This window comes from Coptis chinensis, chromosome 4 (assembly GCF_015680905.1).
Source record: "Coptis chinensis isolate HL-2020 chromosome 4, ASM1568090v1, whole genome shotgun sequence".
NCBI lineage: Eukaryota > Viridiplantae > Streptophyta > Magnoliopsida > Ranunculales > Ranunculaceae > Coptis > Coptis chinensis.
Genome location: NC_141459.1, coordinates 74,882,822 through 74,903,965, shown reverse-complemented (window position 1 = coordinate 74,903,965; position 21,144 = coordinate 74,882,822). Strand labels below are relative to the sequence as shown.

The following is a 21,144-nucleotide window of genomic DNA, read 5'->3' as shown; positions in this document are numbered from 1 at the left end:
ATCCAAATCCAATAAATGAATCCACCAAATGTTAATTTGAATGGATCCTTGTCAATCCCTTTGGCAGACCTATATTCACAGCCCGGCCACCGTATCTCATTTTCCCATGTATTTGCTAGCTGATGTCATATTAACCCAGTTTTGTACAGTATAACAGTCCCTGTATTCTGGAAAACATGTGTGACACAGATGATAATAGTAGGGTGTATTTGATACATCATACAAGGGGATAATTTCTAACAATCTTCAAGAGCTTTCATGTGTATCATAACGTTTTTTTATGGGAAAAACTATTTTCCATGGCACCGAAAAGTTCCATTTATGTAGGGTGTATTATGATACTTCGTATGCTGTTGTAAGTTTAAGAGATAGAAGATATTTAAGAGCTTCATACCAAAGGTTAATTAACTTTTGGTTGTCGTGTGAAGTTGCTCGGTGCATTATAGGGAAATTGCAGTGTCTCGCAAGTGAATGTTAATTTCTTTTAAGGAGATACCTGAGTGTTATCAACTCAATAGAAAATGTTCAAGTGAATAGTGTTTGTGAAGGGATACTAAAACAGTATTGGTATTCAGTCATGAGAAGGACTAGGAGGAACTCAACTGATTCGGAAGTAATAAGAACAATGGTTTGTGCAGTGGTCTATGGAATCTGGAACAAGAGGAACAGTCCAAGATTTAAAGGGAAGCAACATACAGTTCTACAGGTTTCTAATGATATCTTGAGGAAGATGAAAGTATATTTGCAGAAGGAGCTGAAGGATGTAACTGACTCAGCAGAAAGTGTTGAATCAGTTAGGGCTACATACAACTCTAAAACCTAGGGTCTTCACAATGCCAGTGGCAGAGACAGCTATGATTAATCCAGATGGAACAATGCAACCTAAGAGCACAGGATACGAAGGACTCATTAGAGACAAGGAAAGGGAAAGTCCTACTTATTTATAATGGTAGTTCTAAACATAGATCAATCCTGGTCCAGGAGATGTTGGGCATTGAAGCAGGATTACAAGGAGCCAGGATAATAGGTCTACGGCAACTAGAGGTTAACTCATATTCATTAAGAGCAGTTAAGATAGTTAATGGATTGGAGGCCACTCTTGGTTCTGCATGAACGTTATGGAGTCTATTAGGAATCATAAACTAGTTTTTGAGAGCATTGGTATCACACCCCAAATTTTCAGACAATATTTAAAACAATTATATTCAATTATCTGGAAACCCGGGGTGAAACAAAACCCATAACCCTGTTATCAAACACGATATATACAAAACTGAAATCAAAAGAAAACTAAAAAGAACAATCCTTAAATCACATTATTATACTACAAAGAAACTAACCAACTCTATTACATCTGTCTCAAAACAAAACCGTACCCTTCAGAAAATCTTAAACCAGAAGACTCCAAGAGCAACTCCAAATCACGTGTCTTTATCCACTGCACTCCACCATTTATGTTCCCAACAACACACCCACGTTGCAAAACAAAGCAAACATGGGTCAGCAAATTGAATTTGCTAGTATGAGTAGACTAACAACAAAATATATATAATAATATTTCAAATATAACATTATCAACCATTTCAACTTGGAAGACAATATAGTTCTGTTTTCCAAAACGGCGTGTAGTTTCTTCCCAAGTAAGATTTCACCCCCAATATACAAATTCCAATAATTTCATATAACAATACTCATCATTCCCACTTTTCAAAATAACTCACAACATAAATATTACTTACATTCCATTTATTAAATGCACATATGATAACCTAATTAAATATGAGTTTAGTATATCTTACCTTTAAGCCAACACGTCGTCTTAGGGTAGGATATTTACGTCCCTGCAAAAAAAATTAATAGATCTTACCTTCCTGCAAAACAAAGTTAGACATCACAATAAAATGATTTATCTCAACCAGTCAAATTTTCATTAATAACCAAACCTCATTTAAGACATTTAAGTCTAAGTGATATAACCTGGTTCGTCCTACATATTCGGGGAATACCATTTAACATAATACTTATATCAAGTGTAGTCATTTATTGACATCATTACGTCATAAAGTTTCTACGTGCATAACCATATATCTCAGACTATCACAAGTCATTAATATTTTCGTAATAACATATCAAATTATAGTCATTTCGCAGTCACATAGAAATCACAATCGTTTACTAATATTATTCACAGTCACACTTCACATCCATAACATCACACAATTCATATACTTTTACTTAAAAACTACTTGTCTACTTATGAGAACGGGAAAATATCACACCCAAGGAGTACATTCATCCCTTGTGAGTATCAACTCATACAAACCACGTATATATTTCTCATAAGAAATCATATACATCATAATATATAAATATTCATATGCAATAACTCAGTCACACATCAATATTTTTACTTTGTTTATTAATTATCTCGTTGACTCATTTATTAAAAGACACAGCCCAACCTTTAATTCCTACTCCACGATTTGCACTACACACATTTGCCAAATCATACATATCCGTGTGCCTCACTCACACCAAGTACCACTACAAGATATATGTCCCAAGCGGGATATTACCTCCAGGAAACATACTTTCATCTTGTAAACTCGTAACTTGTGAGTCACAGCCATCTCTGGACTTTCATACACATAACCACAAAGCCTCTTTTGGGCATAACAAAATATCAGGTCATTCATAGCACATTCAATGAATACCTTGGGTCATTTTCGCCACATTCAAGGAATACCCATCATAACACTAACAGGTCATTCATGGCACATTCAATGAATACCTTGGGTTATTCCCGCCACATTCAAGGAATACTCATCATAACACTAACAGGTCATTCATGACACATTCAAGGAATACCCACCTACATTCAAGGAATACCCACCTACATTCCCGTACATTCAAGGAATACAGCCCACCCGCAAGGCGAATGCCTTAGTTCCTCTCTAAGACGGCTTTTTCACATGACATCATTAGTCATAAACATTTCTTTTCATCACAGAGGCGTGGAGAGATCTAAAGATGTAGGCGACACATTAAATTTTCACCGGATATTTTTACACTCAAAAGTTATCATTTTTTATAATATTTTTATTATATTATAAAATAAACATCGTCTCAAGCAATAGAATCATTAATAAAGATTCTAAACACAATAACCAATCAACTCACCTCATTATCCATTATATAAATCATAAATATCAAGAGGTTCAATCAGGAATAACGCATTAGTTAAATGTCTCATGAATACATTTTAAACTACCACAATTACGTACACAATTAAGTACTAACATTGTACACATATAGTTAATTATCACAATAACTAATAACTAATATACAATATATAATATAGTGTAGTGGCTGCACTTTTGCTCAAAGCTGTCTACGTATCCAAATCTTTTAAGATTAGAATCAAGCATTCGTAGTTCTTATCAACCACATAGTCAAAATCAAAGTCCTTCAATGCCAATATATATAATTGCATAAAACCACGTCAAATCTTTATTAGATAATTACAAACATGTTTATACAAGTTTTAACAACATCCTATAATTGGATTTGTCCACAAAATTCAATATCAAAAGTCAACATTCAAAAAGTCAACGGTCAACAGTCAAAGCCAATAGTCAAAGTCGACAGTCAACATATCATTTTCATGGTCAACAGACTCATAGTCAGCCATGGTTCATAGTTAAGGTCATGGCAACATTATTGAATTGTATTTCTTATATTCTTTCCACGTAAAGAGAAGTATCTTGTTCGTATATTGTTATTCACTCGTTATTAATTTTTATGATGTCTAAGTGTCATAACGTCGTATATCATAAAAGACTAAAATATCACATAGTAATTAATATACATACACACGTATATATATAAATGTCTTAGCCTAAAGCCAAGCATGCTAATAGCCCTAAACCTATCCTAATATACCAAATCATCATCCGAGTTAAAAGTCAACTCTAGTCAAGGGTCAAGCCCGATACTCAACAATCAAAGGGTTATTTCCCAAATCATTAATCCAAAACTCATCCCATAACCCATTAACTAAACAATGAACTCATAAGTCCTAAACCAACTTGGCTAGCCTGACTCGGTTAAATAACTTAAGTCTTAACCCAGCCCATAAACACTTCATCCCGTTCTTTAGATTTGAGAAAAAAAATATCTTTCTAGCCGGATTGATCATGTCATGTGCAAAGTCTATAAATGATGGTTCATTAATTATCCCAGTTCGCGGTAGAGACAAGGCATCAAGCGTATATGAAATGGAATACAGGTGGACCAAGCTACTTATGGATCGATAAATAGATTAAACCCAAAAACAAAAGAAAATTAAACTGGCCCAAAACATAAATGGGTTCGGCCCAAAGAATAAATGAACTTTGTCCCAAAGACTAAACTGAAAAAAGCCCAAACAACTAATTTATTTCGGCCCAACCAAACAAACTAAAATTGGGCCCAAAGAAAACCAACTAAGGCCCAATCCCCACTAATAGGTTTCGGCCCAAGGCCCAACCACATCAACAGGTCGTCTCCCTCAGCTCCCACCACCACCAGCCACCACCGGATCAGCTAACGTCCGGCCGCCACTAAACTCCAAACCTAACCGAAAATGATGAGGGGAAAAACCCCAACTACTTTAACAAAAGCGAAATCCTCAATTCATTGAATCAATACCCTTCATCAAATCTAGATCCGGATTTGCGCCGCCATTAATGCCGGATTCAAAGCTCCAATCCGCCCTACTGTCAAGCACCCAATCATCAACCCACCAACACATAACACAATATAATAGTTCAAAATCATATACTAACAAAACACCACAACCATGTCACAGTTCAAAAAAATATACACGACAGGACGATGTTTGGGGTTCGCGCCTCCATTGACGACCCCTCCAAGCTTCGACAGAACCCAACCAAACCTCAATTCACATACCAAACACTTTACAATCACAACCAAACATTATTCAACCATACCACAACAATAAAAGTTCAAACTACAGCAAAATAGTTCAACCAAACAGAAGTAGGATGTTTCTTGGGCTTGCGCCGCCATTAACGAGCCCAAACAAGCTTCGACAGTTCAATATCAAATTTCAGAGTTTCTACAAGTTTTTTTTTTTTCAACACGACCGACAGGACGCTGAATAATAACAGGAGAATAAGCAGAAATAAAACGAAAACCTTGGATAGAAATAATATCTCTGTATACACGTAAAACAATTATAGGTTCAATGAAATAGCAAAATAACTACTCACTCGTGATTCGCTCCTGTTGCCAGCAAATCCCCAGCAAGAAACCTTCATTTTCTTCTTTGAGTAAAACTCTTTCCCTCCACTATTTTAAAACTCTCCGTGTAAACTCCTGTGTAAACCCTTTTTTTCAAAAACCCCTTAAAAATAGGGAATGAGGTTTATCCTCTTTACCCTATCTCTTTATAATCTTTACCCTTTTTATTTTTTTTATCTTATCTCTTATTATTATTATTATTATTTATTGTACTAGGACAATATTAAATAAAAACACGGGGTGTTATAATTGGGGTTAAGCAGATTTTTATTAGCAATGTAGCATGAGTAATGTAGAAGTTAATTTTACTATATGTCCTCTGCAAGAGAAGTTAAATTAATGTAATAGTAGAAGAAAATGCAAGTGGAGTTGTATACTCAAGTTTATAAATCAATGCGCACAGGTTGGGGTATGCCGGCCCCTAACAGTTTCAAAGAAAAAAAAAAAGACAGTATGCCACATACAAATAAAGGATAATTCCAAGAAGATATGCATTACAACAATAATGTATTGTACACCAGAAAGTATTAACTGAAGAACATCAAATTTTATTTACATGTAGTAAATACTAACAAGTCAATACAACCAATAATAGTCGAGAAGGATTTGTGTCCCCATGCGTATCCCAATTGCCTAAAGGTAGAGTATAGCACAACGACCTTCCACGCTAAGCTTCATAGCTTAAAGTGGCATTTTATTTCAAGATTTCAAGTTTTGCAAGTTTTTTGACACCCTTAGGCGCCGTTGATCACTAACAATTTGCCCTGCCCTTGCTCTAATTTCCTCTAGGTTAATCTTGGAAAGAGGGCGCACAACAAAATCCATCGCCATTAATTCTGGTCTCACAGCATGTTGCATTGAAGAGAGTCGTCTTGGTTTGTCCCTCTCCGAAAGTTGTGATAAACAAAGATCAACCTCTTTATACTCTAACCTAGCATGTCCTTTTGATGGCCTGCTGTAGACTACTCTTTCCTTATCCTCCCTTCTCACGTCCGCATACCGTGCCGTAGTGTTCTTGACTATTGGCCTACTCCATTTATTAACTAGATTCTGGGCAAGTCTTCTGTTGTTATTACTCTCTTCGCCGAATTTCAATAAAAACATAATAACCTTGCCGATACCACTTTTCTTCAGTTGTTCCCTCCTATCAAACTGCTCTAAATCAATTAGATAATCAGTTAGTATTTCGAGTATCGCAGTTCGGATCACTATGTTGGGTATGCTTCCGTCAGGTAACGGTTCAAGCCAATTCTTTAAAAGGGTTAGAACACCATGATCTAGGAACTCATGTTGAAGTGGTTTCCTTAAAAGAACTTGAGTTAAAAGTGGTAGTTTCTTTAGTTTGTTCACTACCTGCTTAGACAATTCATTAAGTGCAACATCTTCTTCTGCTGCCACTTCAAGTTCGGCAATAACCTTTTCCATATGACCATATACATAGCAATATTATCTTCAGGCGAAGCGTTCTCCACTCTCCTCTTTTTCTTTCCAAACATTGCTTCAATCTCCTCATCTTCTATAACCTTTTTTTCCCGAGGAGCATTGTCGTTTTTTGAAGTCTTCTCAACACTCACTTGGTCATTGTTTGTCTGATCAACCCTAGAAACTATTTTCCATGTCTCTTTCATCTCTTGAACAAGAGGGTCTCTTTTCCTCTTTAGCACAAGCTTTACAAGATATGTTGCATTGTCTTTCTCACAAGCCATATCTTACTTACTAATGTTGTTGCTCAACAATGAAACAAAAGTTAAAACTAACAGGGAAACTAGCTTTCTTTTTTTCTGAAGAATAAAACGAAACGTAGAACAAGAGAGGAGAATATAGTTTCTTATATAAAGATTAGAAAGTGGGAAGATGGAAGTACACACTTGGCTTCGAGTTAAAGCCAACTAATTTTCACTACTTTCTATTTCTATTTTCTAATTTAACAACCTGGATTTGTCTGTTTTTAACTTCTCACCGCCCCTTTCTAATTTGTCATTTGCACCTGCACCTGCACATGCCTAAATGCCTGATGCTTGAACGCATTTAATTTAAAAAGTGTCACACCCCAAATTTTCAGAAAATAAAAATAAAGAATTATCTAAGATATAATTATCTCAATCGTCACCCTATTTCATATTTTGAAAACCCAAGATGAAACGAAACCACCTAATAACATATTATCAACTACGATATTAAAATCTGAGATCAAATTTAAAACCAAAATGAACAATCCTTCAATCACATTATTAAACTATAAAGAAACTAACCAACCCTATTACATCTGTCTCAAAACAAAACCGTACACTTCAAAAAAACTTAAATCAGAAGACTCCAAGAGCAAATCCAAATCATGTGTCCTCATCCACTGCACTCCACCATCTATGTTTCCAAGAACATACCCACGTTGCAAAAGCAAGCAAACATGGGTCAGCAAATTGAATTTGCTGGTATGAGTAAGGCAAAATATAAAAAACAATATGTTCATTATTTCAAATAAATGAATATACTATTACAATTATTTCAACTTGGAAGACAAGTTAGTTCCGTTTTCTCAAAACGGCATGTAGTTTCTTCCCAAGTAAGATTTCACCCCCAATATACAATTCCAAAAATCTCATATAACAGTACTCATCATTCCCACTTTCCAAAATAACTCACAACATAAATACCACTTACATTCCACTTATTAAATATACATATGATAACATAATTAAATATGAGTTTGATACACCTTATATTTAAGCCAACACATCGTCTTAAGGTAGGATATTTACGTTCATGCATAAAAGATTAATAAATCCTACCCTCCTACAAAACAGAGTTAGACATCACAATAAAATGATTTATCTCAGCCAGTCAAATTTCCATTCATAATCAAACCCCATTTAAAACATTTAAGTCTAATTGATACAACTTGGTTCGTCCTGCATATTCAAGGAATACCACTTATCATAATACTTATATCAAGGGTAGTCATTCACATGACATCATTACGTCATAAAGTTTCTGCGTGTATAACCATAGACCTCAGACTATCACAAGTCATTAATATTTTCGTAATAACATATCAAGTTATAATCATTTCGCAATGACATAAAAGATCACAAGCATTCACTAATATTATTCACAGTCACATTTCACATCCATAACATCACACAAATTCACATAATTTTAGTTAATTCAATTCCACAATGTATCTTGTGTATTAATCACTTATTTACTGACCTCACCTTTAGTTCCTTCTCCATGATTTGCACTTTACATATTTACCAAATCACACATACCAGTGTGCCTCTCTCACACTGAGTACCACTACAAGACATATGTCCCAAGTGGGGATATTGCCTTCAGGAACATATTTACATCTTGCAAACTCGTAACTTGTGAGTCATAGCCATCTCTGGGCTTTCCATGCGCATAATCACAGCTTCTTATGGGCATTCAATATCTCAGGTCATTCATGGCACATTCAATGAATACCTTGGGTCATTCCCGCCACATTCAAGGAATACCCATCATAATACTAACAGGTCATTCATGGCACATTCAATGAATACCTTGAGTCATTCCTGCCACATTCAAGGAATACCCATCATAACACTAACAAGTCATTTATGACACATTCAATGAATACCTTCCTATCACATGACATCTCAAGTCATAATATATCATATCATTACCAAATCCTGAGGCATGGAGAGTTCTAAAGGTGTGGTCGACTTGTTGAAAATATTATTCTCAGCTCACTTTTCATTATACTAGCATTAATCATGCACAACTATTGATCACATGTGCAGAAAGTTATTTTCACGCATCAATGCAAATCAATCATGCATTTAAATATCATTGAACACAACACGAATGGTCATCAATCAAATACAATTCAAACAGCCACAATCACGTATACAATTAAATATTAACATTATACAGATATAGTTATCACAAAAACTAATATATAATATATAATATAGTGGATGCACCTGTACATAAGGTTGCCTACGTATCCAATCTTTCAAGATTAGAATCAAGTCTTATGTAGCCCTTAACCAATAAATATCAACGTCCTTGTATATACATTTAAGGAAAACAACAATTTATACTATATAGAATCACATACAATAAGTTTCAAATACTCCGACAATCATATACGTAAAGTTTCATACCTAGAGATACACTATGAACCTTTAAATCCAAAAACTCACAAATGGATATTTCTCTACTTTTGATTCTAAAAAAACAATCTTATGAACCATGTCGGTTCCAAATAAAACCACTGTCTAAAAGTAGACTAAAAATACTATATAAAACATCCAAGAAGAGTTTAAGAGACTCTTAGCTCATTCCTAGACATATTTCCCAAAATAGGTTCATGCACATAAAGGAAAATACGGTAGGTTTTCTAGCCAACTTGTCAATACTATAGTTTTTCCTACATTTATCCAAATGACATGTAACTTAATTATTTAGAAACTAGGGTATATAGACATATTTTTTCATGTAGAACTCAAATTCCCAACCTCATCCCATCTAGAAGAAACGGTAAAAATCTTAATTTCAGCAAACTAGATTTTTGACAGACTATCTTTCGAATGACACAACTCTTTCCAAAGGTATCCAAATGCATTGAGGCTTTTTGCGTTGAAAAGCTAACACACAGAACTTACTTTCTTATGTTTTACAAAAAATACTCAATCTCATTCTAAATGTACAAAAATTAGTTTCGAACACAGTGCTCAGAAATTGATTTCTGATGCACTATTTTCTGCCAGTCAAACTTCCAGACGTCATAATTAATTCCACAAGCCTTGGAATGCAATTAGGCCAATTGGAATAGAAAGAACACTTTTAGATATTACTTTCTTATGTTTTCATAAAAATCTAGTTGAAACTCTAACTAAATAAAAATTTAGCTCGTAATCAGACCAGCGCTAAGACATCTAAAGCAAGCCAAGTCATTCAAAGACCAACATATCCAAATCTTAACAATAGAACCAGCCCAACTCAACCCACAAAAAAATAGGAATCGGTCAAACAAATCAAAACAAAACTGGCCCACTAAACAAGATCATAACCGGCCCACTAGACAAGATCAGAACCGACCCACTAAAATTTGATAGATCTAATCCACTAAACAAGACTTAAGTCCAAAAATCTTTATAACCCGGCCCAAGCTAACTTAACAAAATTTAAGCCCAAAAGTCTTTTAACTTAAAATAGGCCCAAGCCCAAAAGTTATATCTTAAAAACAATGTCAATCCCACAAGTTATAACTATGCCCAAGCCCAAAAGTCGAAACAAATTTATTGAAGCCAAATAAGACCGGGAGCACCGGATCGTGCTCTCGGTCATCCTCCCCACCAGTGCCAGCAGCTCGGTTTCCAGCCACCACCAACTCCTATCTTCCTCCACCCTTATCCCAGCGGTTTTAACCCTTGTTAAAAACCCTATAACATTGACAAAAGCAAAAACTCAATTCATTAAATCAATAACCCTTCATCAAAACTAGATCTGGATCTCGCCGCCATTAACAACCCATTCAAACTTCAACATCCCCCACTCTACCGTACCCAAACACACACTACACCGGATCCCATTCAAACAACAACTGACTGACATAAACCAACATTTCAATCAATACACAAAACAATTCAATACCGAAATCACTAATCAATTAATGACAGTTTGTACAATAAAACCCAATCAAAGTTAAACATGAATCAACAGCATATAGATAAAGCACAAATCTTTTGATCTCATAAATCTATATTTTGAAATCCTCATGAGTTCATTATTTGATTTCCATAGATGCGAAACAAACTGTTCTTCGTATATATGATAATTTTTCTTTATTTAAACAGTAAAAACTAAAGATAAATTACCGACAGTACATATATTTACCAAAAATCTCGAAGGTAATCCATAAAGTTTAAATCACATTTCCATCCATATATAAAAATATATACTCACCTCCGTTGTGTTTATGAGCGATGTAAATGAATATAAAATTGAGAACAAAAAAAACGCCCACGTAACAATCGTCAGAAAGCAATTCCAATAATCTTTGCATTTCTTTCTTTTTCCACTATGTGTAAAACTCTCTCTCTGTTAACTCTCCGTGTAAACTCTTGTGTAATTTTTTATTATTTTTTTTTTTTTTAAACTTTTTTTTTTTTTTTTTTTTTTTTTTCAAAACCATCAAAAACATGGAAGAGGGTTTATCCTCTTTTTCCACGTTTCCTTTCTCCACTAATCTTTATCCTATTTTATTTTATTTTATTTTATTTATTATTATTATTATTATTAATCATATATTATAAAAATAATAAATAAAAATAACCGGGTGTTATAAAAAGACTCACTTATCTGTTTTTGTTCGTGTGTCAAGGCTTTTTGACCGTTATTTTTACCAATTAGAAATCATGTAGTAAATAAATATCTCCCTATGTGATCCACGTCTACTACCCTGAACATAATGTTGGGATCGAACTCCTAGTGCACCTTATTGAGCACCTTACTGCTCGGTTCATAAAGAATGATGATGCTTGGCTAGCTTGCACATGAAAACATGATTACATGAATCAGTAATGAATATTGCTTCGTGTAAGCCATTTAGTCCTAATCACTTACCTGACTTGAAAGGTATTGTAGCCAAAATATTGTCAAAAACTACCTCGTTGATAAGAATTTGTGGCTATCTAAATTTTTTTTTTGAAGAGTTTGCTGGGGTTAATGCAGACCCCCACCTGTTTATTGCACATAGAGAATCATTACATACCTTCCCTAAGAGTATGGTCATTAGAAGGAGGTACACATAACCTAAGGCATCAAACCTAAAACACTTGGGATTTCTCCCTACACTGGCATAAAACCACAATCAGCAACCCCATCAACCATAGCCTGAGGGACCATCTGCCTTCAATCCACAAGCCCCAATCAAAGACAAAGGGAGCATACAAAGACTACAACAGGCATGAAGCCTTCACTCAAATGACATTACACATACCACAAGCAAGTATTCATAGGAATCATCTCATTTGATCTCCTACTTTTTAGCCTTCAATTGCTTTACTATCTTAGGATGATCTTTCCTAAGATGAAGTTGCGTTTTCTCATAGTCACAGAAAAAACACCCACAAGCACAACACACATATGTGAGTCCCATAGTATCGTCCCAAAACTCTTTTGTATAATCTTCAAGATACCTCTTTTTGTTTTTGGTTAGTGACTTTACCTTCTTCATCATTGCGAGAGTAGGCTCAATTTCTCCCGAAGAACGTTCTTGGATTCTTTTGCTTCTTTTTGGCTTTACAGTTGACCAATCCTCTGAAGACGTTTCATGCCTCGACCTGTTTTTAGGCAAGTGGTCATTAAACATTTCTTCCTCATAATCTGATAGGTCATCCATATCATCTACCTCCTCATTTTCAACAACTAACCCTTCGTACATATTTCTTTCTCGGCTATTGGGTAGTTGGGGAAGAGAAGTAATCCTATTCCCTTTTTCTGCTTCCCTTACCTTCTTTGTACCTTTGACTGAGCTATTTACTACTGTCCATTCAAGACTCAGATTCATTTGCATTCACCGGGCTTGCGATTAATGTCGTACTTACAATACCTTCAAGATTCTCCCTTACAGCATTGTTATTCCATACCACTATAGCCTGACTATTCTCTGTAGCTCTATCTTGTTCCTGAAAGACCCCCTGTCCCTCTTCAACCTCCAGATCTATTGGTGTTTCATCCACTGGACTTGGTATTTCCCTAGATGTAGAACCTACATTCAAACCTCTATTTACTTCTTATGGTGTACTCTTTCTTACCCAAACTTGGGTGGGTTTCTCCGGACATTTGTTCTCCTTGTGACCATATTTTTTACTTAGAGCACATGAAATAGGAACCCACGGATATTCCAGCTTTATAGTTACCTCTTTTCCTAGCATTTTAACTTTAACTTCAGTTCTAAAATCAAAGTCTATGGGAACTACCACGCAGACCTTTGCATAGTTAAGCCTTTGTTTCCATTTAGTTTGCTCATCCATTCTCTTAGGCTCACCCACCAGGCTTGCCACAAACCCCAGACCATCATCAGTCCACAACTCTTTTGGTAGATCTATTAGTTTTACCCAAATAGGAAGGGATTTTATTTCATTCTTCTGAGCTTCAACTTCCTGGGTCCACTGTGCTATAACAAACAGTTTACCTGCGAGAAATATTGGCTCTGCATCTAGAACCTTTCTCCTATCTTCTTCCACGTTGAACTTGAAGTAATATAGTTCTTTGTCAGTGGAAATAGAGAAATCCCCTTTAAGCTTCCAAATTTTGCTTAGTGTGTTCTTTACAAATAGAAATGGCAGTCTTTTTCCAATGAAGAAACCCACCACATATTCGCTCCAAAAGTGGACACCTTGATGCACTATGTTGTTAGGGATCTCAGCAACTCCCTCCACCAGTTCATAAGAAAATCTACGCAACAGCATATCATGATTAGATGAATAGCTCGCTTCATTTTGGAAAAGAGAACTCCAAGAGGGGTTGTGATATCCGTGGAGAACCAAAGAGAGGGTTCGAGGGGGTGGGGGATGGTTGATTGATCAGCCATGATAAAATGAGATATAGAAGATTGTGAGTGTTGCAAAGAAGAAAGCTACTAAAAAAAGGGGGGGAAAGCATGGGAAGAGCAGATAAGGGTATCTATCCTACCCAGAAACTTGCTACTAAAGGAAAGAAAACGGAGCACAGGATTGTGAAATAGAAGAATCTTAAGTGACTCCCGTTCGCCTAAGGAGAGTCCCCATTTCTATTAACATGTTATAAAACACTTAAACTGACTTCCTATATCTAAATTTTGATATAAAGAAAACAGAAGGTTGAATGAGACTCATTTTGTATTTTCAATGTGTAAACTCATCAAGATTAAATCAAATAGTTATTGTTTGTACAATGTAATTACTCAATCATTTTATATATTGACTGTGTAAACGTTCCCAATTAGAAAATCCCAAACAAAGTCTTATAATCTAAGGATAACAAATATGTACTAGCAACTCATTTAACTGTGCAAGTAGGTGCACCTGAACTGGTTATGATACTCTTATGCAAAAAGAGGTAGCAGAGGAGCATGGTCTCTACAAACTTCTGCATCTTCATTAATATCCGGAAGCTCATTGAGGGCAAAGTCCAGCACCACTTGACCCGTCTGCCTTGATTCATTAACTTGCAATATCACCACCGAGCTAGTAATGGTAGAGGTCTCGGCTATAGCTGTCTGACTGGCTTCGACTGCATGCGATGTCACAACCGAGCTTGTAGTGGTGGTACTTTCGACAACCGGTGGGGAAGGCCGGTGACATCTTTGGTGACCCCCAAGAGCTCGACCTGAATTGAAGGACTTGTCACGCATCTTGCACTGGTGACTACCCTCTCCCTTTGAAATTTTAGTCGCCCACTTGTGTCACTTTTGTTACTGATTCATTAGCTCTTGCAAACATTTCAGTATGAGTTATCTCTGAGCAATCCTTGCTTCTCTTGTTATGGCTAGACACATGACCACCCAAGGCATGGTGATGTGCAGATTGTCTACTCATCTCTTCTTGAACTTCAGTGTGAGCATGAGTTTTCTGATCTCCTGGTAGCCCTTCCAACTAATCCTCTATTTTGTTGTGACCAGAATGTTGACGTTTGCGGCCTCTCTTTGCAGTCGGCCAGTTCTTTATGACATAGATACTGATATCTCCAAAGGAAGATGATCCTTGATCACCCGTAGTGGCCTTGGAAATATCAAGAACAGAATCAATTGAATCCGCTGAAGTAGTATGGCTTCTTTAGTAGGTTGTTGGTGGTGCTGCTCCCCTCACTTCTCTCGCAGAGTGGTTACTCATGTGACCGAACATTGCTTTCTCAGAAGGAAAGATTTTCCCACATACCGAACACGCTGTTTCTTTGATTTTTCCTTTTTGATCAACGTTCCCTCCGAAGCCATTTTTCTAGGGTGGATTCTTTCTGCTTCACCCTTATGAACGTATGATGATGGAAAAACCTACCTAGTTGATTGGAGATCCCAAGATCTAGGTTCAAAGGGCCAACATAATTATGTTTGTGACTCAGTTAGTACTGGAGAGTAATATTATACTCTAACCCATTCCTATATAAGACAGTGCATATCTGCCGTGAGAACCAGGATAAGTCAAGCTTTTAATGATTTACTATATCTTAGAAAGTTATGTTATCCAAGTGGAGTATTGCAGGATACTTTTTATAGAAATCACCTATGTTAGTGCGAAGTGGGGCTGCTTTATTGAGAATTTTAAAGGCAAATGTCTCAAAAGCACTATCTGAAACCAAGAAGTGTTCAAGGCCAAAATGAACACAAATGTGAGAACTAACAGTATTCGAGAAGGTATTGCGTGAAGATGATTGTCTAGGTTTATACAAACGGCTGACAGTTCAAAGACATTAATTGAAGTCTACTGATCATCCAATTAAATCCAATCGTCTTTCACTAAGGCAAGTTCAAGGCCTCCCATGCTACTTGACCTGATGCGGTATCTTTTCATTTGTAAAAGAACAGAAATCCGATGTTTATGATAGAAGAAGCCAAATTTTCATTCATGTGGGGGATTGTTAGAAAAAATGAATTTGCACAAATCCATTAAAATATGAATGGGTAGTTTGTCTCCCAAGTTACCCCACTTGAGATGAAATGTGTTTTTTCTTGAAACAGTACGTAATATGAGAAAAACCTTTTCAAAATGATGCACTTGTTTGAAGCTTGATTGCATTATGCGAAAAAGGTGCGACCTTTCGAAAATGTGCCTTTGGTTCAAACTTGCATCATCATGCCAAAAAATGTGTGACCTTCGAAATAGACACCGGTTCAAACTTGATTGCTTTATGCGAAATGGTGTGTCTTTTCGAAACATGTGACTTTTCAAAGAGTTGCTTACTTTTTTCCAAGAGTCATATGTTGTTGTTTCGAAGAGGAACACAACTCACCTATAAATAGTGGATGAATTTGGAGGGAAAAGGACACCAGATCACACGAAGTTCGATCTTTCTCTTCTCCCCGTTCTTAGTCAAATACTATGTTGTGTTATTTGAGTCTATAGAATTGAAGTGCTAGCTTTCTATAGAAGGAAATGCGTTCTATCTTGGGAGATAGTTTCCCATCAATCTTCAAGCACCGTGAGGGGAAAAATCTGTCTTAAGGACATAGCGAATCTTCACTAGGCGCGGATTTAATAATTGGTAAATTAAGTTCATTAGTTGAACTAAAGGTTTGTTCATGATATATTTGTTATATCAATTTGATTTTCTTGTTTACTTAACAATAAGTATATTTTTGGAATACTGCTCCCCTCACTTCTCTCGCAGAGTGGTTACTCATGTGACCGAACATTGCTTTCTCAGAAGGAAAGATTTTCCCACATACCGAACACGCTGTTTCTTTGATTTTTCCTTTTTGATCAACGTTCCCTCCGAAAGTGAAAGTGATTTTTCTAGGGTGGATTCTTTCTGCTTCACCCTTATGAACGTATGATGATGGGGACAGTGACTGCGGAGCTGTAAGAATCCTTCTTGATCTTATTGAAGTAGAACTACCACTAATCTTTCCTGCTTCTTGTTTCTTCCCATTGCTGCGGTTAGAGTGACAAGGAGGAGATTGAGACGAAGACATGGTGAACTTGATTCTGAAAGGGGTTGTGCAATCAGATCTTGCTCATCTATAATACGCTTTTGTTTCTTCAGCACTGGTTGTATGTGATTCCTTATGTATCTGTTCTTCTTCATTTGAGAACAGCACAATCTGCTGTTTATCCATGAGAGCAAAGCAATGAAAACACAAGAAGGTACACTAGGGTTTAGAGTGACGAATAAAGTTTTCTGTCTAGTGAAGTGCTGTTAATTTAGTGAAGTGGAAGAATTGGAATTCCTAATTGTTGTGAACCACTGATTTCTTCTTGTATTTCTAAAAAGGAATTGAAACTTGGGGCAGAAGAAAAGGTTGAGAACTGGAAGTCTGGATAAAATTTGGACCAGGAATTAATTATGATACTGCGAAGTCGTCTTTAAGGAAAGTTCGTTTCCTGTTACAAGTCCTATGCGAAATTGACAGTGGCAAATCCGTAATAAAATTAACAGAATCTAACTTTGTGCTCTTTTTTTTTTTGATAGTACCATTTCTCACCTTCTAATTTCTTCGGTGTTTGGAAAAATAGAAATTCTACGACAATGCACTATGAATCGTGCTGGGAAACTATAGTAACTGAAGGAATGTAACCTGATGCATATGAGTTATGACTAGCTTATAAATCTTCCTTGTGACTGCTGTCTACTTAAGCATGAGAACACTTCATTCCCAAATATCGATGTTCATGTTATCGAGATACTTTCGGTCATGTGATGAGTCCAGAGTGAAGCTCAATTGTAATTTGTACTTATTTTACACGGGTAGTAAGATTTTTATTTTTGGTAATCATAATTTAACTGATCAAGGAATAAGTACAAATGTTCCTTATTGTGTGGTGGGATTTTGATCTTCTTTAAAAAGTCTATGAAAAAATATGTCCATCACATCCACTTTTCCTTATCTTATGCGAATGTGGTGGGATTTTGGTCTTCCTTGTCTAAATATCTTCCAATTTATCATGCTTCAACGCCTTCAGGGGATCCTATTAAGACACTTGATGAAGCCATCTTGGTACAGCGCTAGCTTGACGCAAAGAGTGTATTCTTCGACCTGGACTCGAGTGCCTTCCCGAATGGTTGACACCTGAGGAAGTAGCCTACTCCCCTTTTGTAGACCCCAAATGTTTATTTCAAGTCTCCGTAAAGAGTGGAGCCTTCGGAGCTTGCCAGGCCAGACATGTGGAGTCATAATTGGTTGTTGGCTGGCCTAGCTTCCACTGGTGATTGTCCGGCCCTTCTATTGCTGGTAGCCGTGCGTGTTAAGTAATAGATCTTCTATATGCTCACAGTGTCTCCCGGAATTCCGTCAGCCTCTTTCGGCCCTGTTTAGCTGTTGTTATAATCATTTCCTTCAAAAGTATAACCCTCTCAAGGAAATACTTCAAACAATTAAGCTCGAGCTCCACCCCATTAGAATTTCGAATCTCAATGGTTCTCAGAGAATTAAATATGTACTCTACTGGCAACTCTACTTTCACATCTTCTCCCTTTAGGGTTAACCATGACATGATGACAGCATAACCTAAGCAGAACAAGAGTAATCTTCAATTTAAACTTTGGCAAACGAAACATACTGAGAAGTATTATGATGCCTGACGAATGGGCCACAATTCCCATAAGGCAATTAGCTCGTTCAACAAAAATGAGTGGTTTGAGAAATAATGAACTATAAAATGTTGCGTACATCTTGAATAGAAACGTTTTATAATGAAACATTCATAAAATGTCAGTGGCAGAAACCTCAGACAGCTATATGCTTAATCCAGATGGAACAATTCAACCTAATAGCACAGGATATGAAGGACTCATCAGAGACAGGGAAGAGAAAGTTCTACTTATTTATAATGGTAGTTCTAAACATAGATCAATCACGGTCCAAGAGATGTTGGGCATTGAAGCAGGATTACAAGGAGCCAAAATGATAGGTGGGTGTACGACAACCAGAGGTTAACTCAGATTCATTGAGAGCAGTTAACATAGTTAATGGTTTGGAGGTCACTCCTTGGTTCTGCTTGAACATTACGGAGTCTATTAGGAATCATAAACTAGCTAGCTTTGAGAGCGTTGAGGTTAAGCACATCTATAGAGAATATATATGTAACAGGGCAGCAGTTTTTTATTAACAAAAGCATGTAGCATGAGTGATGTAGAAGTTAATTTTAGTATAGTTCCTCTGCAAGAGAAGTTAAATGTAATAGTAGAAGAAAATGCAAGTGAATTTGTATACTCAAGGTTATAAAGCAATGCAGGTTTGGGGTCTGCCCAACCCTAACAATTTCAAAGAAAAAAAAACAAAGACAGTACACCACATGCAAAGAATATATTTTCTACAAAAGGCTAATTCCAAGAGGATATGCATTACAACCATAATATATTAATTGTACATTAGAAAGTATTAACTAAAGAACATCAATTTTACATGTAGTATATATTGACAAGTAAATACAACCAACAACAGTCTAGAAGGATTTGTGTCCCCATATGTGTCCCAATTGCCTTAAAGCAGAGTACGGCATGACGACCTTCCACGCTGACCTTCATGGCTTGAAGTGGCCTTTTATTTCGAGATTTCAAGTTCTGCAAGTTTTTCGACACCCTTAGGCGCCGTTGATCACTAACAATTTGCCCTGCCCTTGCTCTAATTTCCTCTAGGTTAATCTTGGAAAGAGGGCGCACAACAAAATCCATCGCCGTTGATTATGGTCTCACAACATGTTGCATTGAAGAGTGTAGTCGTGGTCTGTCCCTCTCCAAAAATTGTGATAAACAAAAATCAACCTCTTTATACTCTAACCTAGCAGGTCCTTTTGTTGGCATGCTATATAGACTACTCTTTTCTCATTCTCCTTTCTTATGTCCGCATACCGTGTCGTATGTGTTAGAATAGTTGTATGAACTAAAGTAGAATTATGAGGAAAAGAGCAATAAAGAAACAAGGACCGAAGAATCGGGAATAACCAAGGCGGATTATTAGTCAGTCCTTAAGGAAAGATTTCGCCCCTTCCAATGGTGCAGAAAGGCAACAAGTGGCGTCTTCCTCACAGGATTCAATGGTTAACAGCAGCCTGGACTTTGCACTAGAACGGACTACCCTCTAGAACAAAGAATATAACTCTCTCTTGTGAAGAAGAGAAGAAGAAAAGGACCGGTTTTAGTTTTTCGTTTCTCGAGTTGAGTTTTCGATCAAGTCTATTTTCTCTATGGACTCACAAAGTCCTATTTATAGAGGTTAGGAGAAAGAGATACCAACTCCTAATAGAAACGAAACTTGCCGCTTTCAAGAAAAAGGCAAAACAAGTTTAGGCTATTGGTCAAACCACTACCCACAACAAGAAGCCCAAGCCCAAGCCGGGCCCGAACCCTACCCGATGTGGTGGATAACCAATGTGGGACTATCTACTATGCACTAAAGTGGAGAGAACACATATGGTTCATCTCCTCCACTTTGCAACTCTCACAGTATTTGAAATACACTTAGAGATTCCAACAATCCCCCACTATTTCAAAATACTAATAGTCCCCACTATTTTGGAATAGGATATTACAAAAGAAATGGGTTAACGAAATGCCGAGAGAATCGAAAAAACAATGCATAAGATAATTGGTGCTTTTAGGGCTTGAACGGTCATAGGGTAACATGTCTTATAATACGTGAAAGTGGTGGATTAAAAATCTTTGAACCAACATTCCCTTGTAGTAAAATAGAGGACATGCACCCACATTGCTCTTTCATTATATGCCCGTTAGCGATTGTTGCTTTTTGGCCTTTCATACGCTTGCTGTGTTCCATGAATGCTCTAGAGTACTTGCCTGAATACTCATAAGAACCGACCCAGTTCTACATTCACGTAGGTGGATATCCATCAAGTGTACATAGCAGTTAAAATACACTATCTCATAAAAATAATGGACTATGGATTCCATTAAGAGTAAAATAACTCATCCTTTTCTCATTGCTATTCAAGTTATACAAAGTATACAATAATGCTATCTAGTCATAGGGTGGGACGTCTCAAAGAAAGACAATAGCATACCAGAGCGACGAGGTGACTTGTTTTTCCCTTTGAACCTACTTCATGGGATCTCCAATCACATAGGTGGGGTTGCCGTCAGTGTCGCCCTCTATCTAAGGCAAAAGTCCCATCCCCCTCGACGTATAACCACTTGCCT

The 21,144-nt window shown here is 36.6% G+C and overlaps 1 pseudogene; it reads right to left on the bottom strand.

The window, feature by feature from the left end:
- Positions 1 to 5,937: 5,937 nt before the first annotated feature.
- LOC147504806 (protein IWS1 homolog 1 pseudogene) lies at positions 5,938 to 7,010 on the bottom strand (annotated as a pseudogene).
- Between the last annotated feature and the right edge of the window lie 14,134 nt (positions 7,011 to 21,144).